This window comes from Dipodomys spectabilis, unplaced genomic scaffold (genome assembly GCF_019054845.1).
Source record: "Dipodomys spectabilis isolate Male_0828 unplaced genomic scaffold, ASM1905484v1 ptg000479l, whole genome shotgun sequence".
Lineage (NCBI taxonomy): Eukaryota > Metazoa > Chordata > Mammalia > Rodentia > Heteromyidae > Dipodomys > Dipodomys spectabilis.
Window position 1 is genome coordinate 54,679 of NW_024871156.1, and position 9,723 is coordinate 64,401.

Genomic DNA, 9,723 nt, shown 5'->3' on the forward strand with positions numbered 1-9,723 from the left:
TGTCCAGCCATTCACAGTTATTGGATAAATATCTGCCTTGAGATACCAAGTCTAAGTGTCCACTCTAGGCTTCCCGATGAAGAGGATTATACTTATCCTCATACCTAGTATTCATATGAGTGGCCTTTTTGGAAAGTAGTGTCTGCACTGTAGTAAGCTGCAAGGCAAGCACTCTACACTGAGCCACCTTCCCAGCCCAAGGATTAAGATTCTTATCTGTAATTTGGTCAAAGCTATGTCTCTTTATGTAGGCGACTAACAATGTATTTACTGATTTCAAGTAAATACATAAATTCTATTTCCATCTTTTTTAAAAAATAAAAAAAAACCTTGTTTGTAAATTGAGTAGAAGCATGGATTTTGTGGCTAGCTAGGTCATTGCACATCTGTATACATCTGTATCTCTTTTCCTCTCTCTGTTCTATGGTTCTCATAGACAATATGATTGCTCCATAATTATCCTAATTTATTTTGCTTTTATATTTTTGGTTGCATCATTTCACTTTCTGCTCTGCCATTTCCCAAAACAGCACCACATGAACAGAAAAATCCAGAAGTGGTGCTGTGGCTCAAGTGGTACAGCGCTTGCCTTGATTTGAAGAGCTCAAGGACAGTGCCCAGGCAAAAAGGTCAGGCCCCACAACTAATTTAAAAAAAAAAAGAATCTCAATACTTGATAATTCTACTAACAGATCTGACTGAAATCAGTTGAATCACACTTTTCCTGTAAAATGAAGGAATAGATCCAGGCTAGGAAAGCAGCTAGAGAAGGCAGGCAGATTGTATCTGTAACAAAACTTTGTGGAAAATGGAATCGAGGATTACTTACTGGTGATTCACTTGTACTTGAAGCATGATTCTGAATTATTGCTTGGTGATTCTGAACTATTGCTTTGATCATTACATTCTCCAAGAAGAAAAAGTGAAATTTAATTGATAGCAAAGGACTACTAATACATTTTGACTTCTCATTAAGCATCTTCAATCATCAAAATCACCTGAAGACAATAGATAGGCCTATTTTTAGATGAAAACAAGGGTCTTTAAAAAAAACAAAAATTTAGGTAGTCATACAAAGGACTTCTATTTTACTACTGCATTATACATTTTTTCTAATGTTGGATACCAACATTCGAAAGCTATTAGAAAGCTCTTAAATCCCATATGTTGAATAGTGAGTTCTCTTACACTATAACATGGTATTTCCCAAATCATTTACATAGAAGGCATTGTTTCCTATTTTCTCATTCCTAGAATAAGCTGCACATGAAGACACCACTGGTCCTGATTTTCAGTCTGTACCTTTGAATACTGAGGAAAATCTTTCCTCTGCTCCCTATAATTCACTACTCTCCAGTTAGAATAATTTAGAATAGTGAAAATGGAAAACGAGAAAATTAATCATGGTGAAAAAACATATGCAGAACATTCACCCGTTTTTTCTGACCAGTTCAACCAATGTGAACTATTGGGGAAATACATGGACACCTCATTCCCACTGCTACTCAAAATCTCTGATTAGGCAATTCTGACGAAGACAAGGAACAAGATGAAAAAATGAGGAATGGTATCAATTGCAAGAAAAAAATGGAGTAGGATCCAAGCAAATTTCTTCTTTGGGATGCCGAAATTTATCGGCTTACTGTGGTGTGAACACTACTTTCCAAAAAGGCCACCCAGATGAATACTAGGGATGAGGATGAGTATACCCCTCTTCATCGGGAAGCCTAGAGTGGACACTTAGACATTGTCCATGAGTTGGTAGCTCAAGGCAGATATTCATGCAATAACTGTGAATGGCTGGACACCCCTGCACTGTACTTATATGTGGAATAATACCAGAATGGCTTCTTTATTAATTCATCATGATGCAGATACCAATCCCCAAACTAAAGGCCTCTTGACCTCCTTGCATCTTGCTGCTGGGAATAGAAATAGCAAAGATACTCTGTATCTCCTTCTGTTGAACCATTATATCAAACCAGGTCTGAAGAACAACTTTGAAGAAACTGCATTTGATATTGCCAAAAGGGTAAGTATGTATCACTACCTCTTTGAAGTTGTCGAAGGCTGTACAAATTGTTCTCCTAAGTCGTAATGGTTTGGTTAAGTTTCTTAAATTTCAAAAATGCCAGTCCATCTTTTGTGTCCCTACAAATTTATTTCACAATACAAAGCAACAGCAATATCTTACTATAAAAATTTATGTATTCCATGGTATTCTTCCAAGTGAATTGCATGACTTTGATATCAAAATGTATTCAAGAGTTGTTTGTATACATCTGTAATGATTTCTGCAGAGTTTGTGATTCTTTAAATCAGAAATAATTTTAACTTATCTGTTGAAATGAATAGTATAGAAACTAAAGATGTTCCTGGAGCTTTTCTGAAAAAAGTATATCTATGTTTGTGTAATGTCCATAATCTATTTCAATCTCTCCTAGATATAATACTTTGAATTCTACATTGTTATATGATGATTCATTAATAAATGTGACCTTTCAGATTGCATTCCATATAGAATTTTAAGACTCCTTTTTTTTCGTAGTTTCTTATATTATTTTATTTCTTTGGGATAAAATGGCAATATTATCTAATTTCAAGTTTTGTAACGGTTATGCTATGTAAAGGCCTTTCTAAGGTGAAAATTTAATACACTGATGTCAAACTAACATTTAATTCTATGAATTACATGTATTGTTACACGTGTATTTTTGTAATCAACTTTTTAATAACTGTTTTTCATTTCTTGCATCAGAAGAATGGAAAATATGGAATACTTCACAAATTTTCATATCATCCTTGTGCAAGTGCCATGTTAATCTCTGCATTGTTGTAATTTGGGTAGACCTGCTGCTGAAGCATGTAGTATCCTCTAAATTTAAGTACGTAATGATACAATTTTTATACGGGCATATATCCATGGTTGCCTATTTGTAACAAGGAACCCTTATTGTTCCTAAAAATGCTATTGATCTTATTTCTCTAAATTTCTGTGTACACTGGAAAAAACTTATATAGTTTGGTCGATTGCTCACATTTACATTTATTTTGTCAATGACTATTTTGTCATTTTCATTTTAAATTTTATCATACTTTGAAGCCTTTACAGCTAAGTCCAAAGGTGGTGGCTTTTCAAGTACTTATTTATTAACTGAGTTAGCTTTGTGGAGCTAATGGATTCAAAGTAAGCCTTGCTTAAGAGCTACTTCTAACTTTCTGCAGCTTAAAATTTCCCAAATGAGGTCTTGCTGGGACAAATGTCTACCTGAACTGTGAAGACTCAGGGTCTAGGTTGAGGGGGCAGAATTATGCAGACTCCAGCCTTGGGATTATCTGAAGACTGTTTTTGGGATTAGGAAAGCTCTTGGAAGGCCAGGGTACAGGGGGAAAATGTTCCCTCTCCCTATCTCAAAACATGTCACAGACTCCTGGGAGCTGAGGAAGTGGCTCTTCTGCTTGCTTAAGCATAGATGAACAGCTGGTCAAGCATTTTCCTGAGATTGGAGAAGTGGTTTGAGCTTGCTCTAAAATAGTTTAGATAATAATATACCTAGACATTCTCTCATAGGTTAAGTAAAAATGTATCTGTGGAAATTTTTTGTGTGAATGTTTTCTGACCAAATCTTGGCAAAGATTATGCTTGCTAGTCTTTAAATACCCACTAACAATAAAGCACAGCATGCAGTGGCAATTGCTGTTTGCACTCTGCATCCCCTGTGTCCTGGTGATTTTGTGACCCTTACCCAGGGACCCCAACGCACTAGACGTTGACACTGAACCTTTACCTTTCTTCCATGTAGGAATAGACCAACCAGAATATCTTACCCTGACAGCATGGATTCTCTTACTGGAACAAAAATAATCTTAGTTACAAGGGATCATAGAGAGATGAACAGTTCAGACAGAATTGTTCAGAATGGAAGGTATTTTATCAAAACTTAATTGTTTATTATATGTATCATTTCAAAAGTAGCTAAAGCCAAGAAAGTGAAAAAATTGTTCATATGCATGATTACCTACTGTCCTGACCTGTCTATCATCCAACCAAGCAGGAACTTACACTACTGACATTCTATCACCAAATATTGCAATAGCTCCTGGAGAAGTCCATATGTTTCTCCTCGATATTAGGCCTTAAATTTGTAATGTTTTAATCACAGTGTTTCCTCTTGCCTCTAGGCTGCATATCTACAAATGGTAAAGCTTTAAGTCTAACTTTACCAAAAACTGAGGTAGAGATATTGGAATAATACTTTAAAACAGAGTTGCCTTTGATTCCCTAAACACAACACAACAATGCAAAACAATTTTTATATTATATGTACTTATATATTTTATATTTATATGTGCTGATTTTAAATTTCATACAGTGAATCTTACTAGAATTGATAATTTGACAAATATATTGACATTTATTCCCATAAATAGATTGGAATATAAATAATTAGGCTTAGAATATATATTAGAATATAAAAAGTATCAACGCAATATCTTCAGTATAAGCTTGTGATACCTTCTAAGTGTTTGTGTTCTTCTGAATACACATGGTAAAATAACAGTATTGTTTTCTGCTAATCTATAAGGGATTTTATTCTGATGCTCTGTTTATTGTTTTAACTTGCTGGTCCCTAAGTGTTTTTCTCCATATTTCTGAAGCATTCTTACTGATTATACCCAAATGTTGCTGATATGATGTCTAAAAGCTATTATTCTTCTGCAGGACCCACGGGTCCTAGGATAACAGGTCCTAGTTATCTGCATCATCAGATAACAAGGGCATGACTTCTCACATAGGCCCATGCAACATGCCAACAGAAAATAATTAAAGACTCATCTCAATTTCTCATTTCTATAATATTTCAGGGCCCCAATTGCTTACAAGAATTAGCAGTAATCAATTGTGAATTGCAAGGCAACTTAAAATGAAAGATGAGATCACAAAATCTGAGAGAAAGTACTGTAATTCAAACTTTCAATTTACAGATGACCAGCCCATATGAGTGAACAAAATCACAAATGAACAAGGTTATTTTTAATACCTTTCTCCTAATGATGAATGAAAGATTTCAGTGCAGCCAAAAAAATAGTTTCTGGAATGATAGATCATAATTGGTCTACCAAGACTAGGAAAACTTGATTTAGAGGTCAAATATAATTTAGAAAAACATTAATTGAGAAGACCCTTAGTGCTTCAAAACACTGGTACTTCAGTAAAACTTGGTTCTGTAGTATAAAAATGTCATTCTCAAACCAATGTAACCTACATTTAATCTCCTGAAAGTATATTCCTTTTCAAATAAACTTTTAAAAATCATATTCACCAAAATAACACTTGACAAGTAGATGATAGTGACATTACAAGGTTTTCAAGTGTAGGGAGCAAGTTACAATAGAGTTGATTTACGTACCCAGCACTAATACCAAACAAGTTCAACCATTCATTAAAGTGCAGAAATACTACCCCCCACCATTTGTGTTGTTCAGTAGGTGCCTTCCAGAAATGTGTTAAATAGATCAGCCTCCCATAATTCAAACCCAAATATTAGCTAATAAAGTAAATTTCATCACATAAGAAGTTACATTTTAAAGTCACTAATAGCTGCCTTATCATGTGTTGACATATCATATATTTTCCCTATCTGTGTAACATAGTAAGAAATATGACTTTAAGTCTTGATTATGGGTACTGATGAGAGATTTGACAAACATAAAATCTGTCTTTTATTTCTATCATATTCCTCTATGTAGTAAATTTTAGTTTTCTTCTTTTTCCAATACTTATAGGTAGTAGAAAAAATTATCCTATGTAAAATAAAATAATCACATACCATTGTACAAAGCCATTTATAAAAACTGGTAGGAATAAATTCTAGGCCATTTTTAAACGTTCCTTTTGACTAAAGATTAATCTTCCAAATGAACGAGAATAAAATCATGTCTAAGTGCTTCACATCTCCAGTCTTGCAAATTGTTATTGCAGATGAATGGATTATGGAAATATAAGCTGACATTAGTTGCCTATATATTCTCCATGCTGGCTGATACTCAGAATTTGCACAGCACAGGAAAACAGGTGCAATGACTGGCTTCTCACATCAGGGTGAATTTTTGGCATTGTTGGGCTTCGAACTCAGGGCCTAGGAGGCCCAACTGCCCAATCGGTCCACGTGATCACACCAGACTTTGAGCCACTAAGGAGATGGGCTCTTCCCAGGAAATGAGATCGAGCCACAGGGAGGCCAAAATAGTGCTCAATGCATCATTTAAACATGGGATGTATATTCACATCCGTGTGGGGACTGCATCGTGCATTGAGTGTACTTATTGTGTTTATTTTGTATGCTATTCATGGATTATTGTGTATTTTCTCATGTATATGATGACAGGTATAACTGCGCTGACATGGATAACAACTTATTCCCATGACCACAGGGTGTCCCATGCATTCTCCATCCTAGCTGAGACCCAAGACTTGCACAGGAAAGGAAAACATATGCAACCATTGGCTTCTTACATCAAGATGAATCTTTTGGCAGGGCTGGGATCTGAACTCGGGGCCTAGCAGGCCCAATTGGTGAATGGGTCCATATGAGCACAACAGCCTGTGAACGACAAAGGAGCTAGGCGTTTCCAGTACCTGAATTTGAGCCCCCCTGGGGGGAGAGTGGGGAGCACAATAGTCATCCATTCATAAATAGAAGGTGGAATGCAAATAAGTACATATTTGTATAGAGTAGGATTGATGGTGACTTGTGATGGAATCCAATCTGTGTGTACCTATATTTGGGTATTTTCTGATGCATTCATTTCATGTCTGTGATGATTATTGTCATGCTTCATTAACTCTTCTTTACAAATAATCTATACCCCATGAGTCTTGTGTATCATTTCGTACTTGCATCATGAACAAACTACTCATTCAAGGATGAGATCGATCGCATGCCATGACTCTTCCTAGGTCCAGAAACAAGTATCTCAGAATCTCCCACCATTCCCTCCTCCTAGGGGGACTGAATTCAAGCCTCAGTCCTGGAAAAGTTACTCCTTATATACATCTTAACGATAGGATTTATACTTCCGTTCAGATGTTCAGTCCATATTGTGTTTGGTGCATTTATTCATTTTATTTCTTGTTTTATTAACTTATTTACCACTTATTTTATTGACTCTGATGACATTTATACCATTTATTACATTGTTTACATCCTATCACATAGAATCTAGATTTTAGATGTATGTGTTCTCCATCATTCCTGGCAGTGATAGGATCTGATCTCAGGGCCTAGCAGGCCCAATTCATGAATGGGTGAGTTTGAGGATGGGAGCCTCTAGCCAATGAAGCTGTTAAGTGGTTCCCACGTGCTGAGATTGACCCCCAGATTTGGCCAAAACAGCGATACATGGATAGGCAGACGGTGATATACAAAGAAATATATATTGTTAAAGAGTGGCCAGAGCCGTCTATCTATGATTGAATGACACCTACTATGTTCCTACCAACTCTTAGGTATTTATTATACCACCATTGAAGGAATATTATTCTTTTAATGCTTAATAAACTATACATTAAGATCAATCAGCATTCTAAGACTATTGCATCCAATTTTAGACTAGACGGATGCATGAACTACTCTTTCAATGGATATTCCCATGCAAAGGAATGAGTCTCTTGTGATCTCCTGCCATTGGTGTCAGGACTGGGATTTGAACCCAGGGCCTATGTTCACAGGTTGTCCTATGGCTTCACTGATAGCCCACAAGCCATCAGCAATGGCAGGTCATATCTACTTTGCAGCCATGTCATTCAAACCCAGGATGGTCACTGTGCAAAGAAAAAAATAATAAAACCCCAGCCCCCTGAAGGTTGCCACTTTTTCTGCTTTCCAGTTTTTTTTTTTTTTCTAGAAAGTCCCCTGGGCCTAGGATCTTAGGATCAGCTATGGTTCTGGAGGCTGCACCCAAGCCGAGAGAGATCTAAGCTGAAGCAGAGTTTCCATGACCTGAGTTCAAGCCCCATGGTTGGCCAAAAGAAAAAAAAGAAAAAAAATAAAGAAAATATAGTTATTTAACTAAATTAAAAAAATAAAGCTACCTAGTTTGGAATTTCTGCTAGTTTTCTTTCCTAGCCTGGGATTTGAACTCAGGGTCTTGGTAAATCTGTAGCAATGTGAGGGAAGATTTGCTACTACTTGAGTTCAAACCTTGTGCCAACCAAAAATGAAAACTAAGTCACTGACCTAAGCAGGGGGAGGTAGTTGTGGAGATGGGAGGGAAGGTATGGTAGGGGGAAAACAAAGGAGGAGGTAACAATGCTCAATATGAAATTTACTCATTACCTTGCTCCTGTAAAATATTTTTACAATAAAAAACGAACAAAGACAAACAATGTAGTTCTCAGAGAAGCATTTAGGAGGTAAGGGAAGGATATCTGAGTGAATAGCTGTACAAAATTCTACACTTTTTAAAATGTTCAGTATAGAACTGAATAAACATAACTGCTTCCATTAAAAAATTAAGTCACTGTCTAGGAACTGGGGCCAGTATTTCTGCCATTGCTAGGATTTAAGCTCACTGTCCAGGTAACAATTTTGCATCATGGGTGAAGGCGAAGCTCACTGTCCATGAGGAAAGAAATTCAGGCTAGAGTTCCCAGGGCCTGAATGAAGGCCCTGAGTTGGAAAAATATCTCTATACACGTGTAATATATGATATATATACTTACATATGTATGTTAATTTCATATTATGATTCAGGTGGATCAGTGGTAGAGCACTTGCCTTGCATGCCTGAGTCCCTGGGTTCGATTCCTCAGCACCACATAAGCAAAAAGAAAAAATCCGGAAGTGGCGCTGTGGCTCAAGTGGTAGAGTGCTAGCCTTGAGCTGAAGAGCTGAGGAACAGCACCCAGGCCCAGAGTTCAAGCCACACAACCGGACCCCCACAGAAAAAGAATGATTTTGTATTTTATTTTTCTTTGATTTATTTATTGATTGATTACTGTATTTAGTATTTTATACACAAAATATTTATTACATTTTGCACATCTATTATAAAATTATACCCAATAATTTAGGACATTGACTCATTTTCATTAATATTTTATTAATGTTGAAACATAATACATAAATAAATGGAAGCATTTGTCACAGTCTTCACATGATTAGAGTCTCTCACAAGTATGAGCTTTGTCTTATTTATCTTTGGAAACTTGCTATCGGGTTTTCTTTAGATGATTTATACTCAGAAGCCTTTTCTTGAGGATAGGCAAGCGAGGTATAAAATTGTGAGGGTGGGGCTAGAAATGTGGCTTAGTGGTAAAGTGCTTGCTCAGCATGCATGAATGCCAGGGTTTGAATCCTCAGTGCCACATACTCAGAAAAAGCCAGAAGCTATGGAGTAGCTCAAGTGGCTAGCCTTGAGAAAAAGAAGCTCAGAGAGAGTACCCAGGCCCTAAAATCAAGCCCAGGACTGTCTAAAACCATAGGCCAGATGCCAGTGGCTCATAAGTGGAACCGTAGCTTCTCGGGAGGCTGATAGCTGAAGACCACAGTCCAAAGGAAAGCCTGTTAGATTCTTATCTCCAGTGAACTACCAAAAGAACCCATCTGGCATTTTGGAATAAGTGCTAGAGTGTTCACCTTGAGCTGAAGGACTCAGGGTCAGTGCCCAGGCTAGAGTTCGAGACACACAACTGGAAAAAGAGTGAGGGTTAATTAAAAT

The 9,723-nt window shown here is 36.7% G+C and overlaps 1 pseudogene; it reads right to left on the reverse strand.

Moving 5' to 3' along the window:
- Positions 1 to 2,765: 2,765 nt before the first annotated feature.
- LOC122098474 lies at positions 2,766 to 2,865 on the reverse strand (annotated as a pseudogene).
- Between the last annotated feature and the right edge of the window lie 6,858 nt (positions 2,866 to 9,723).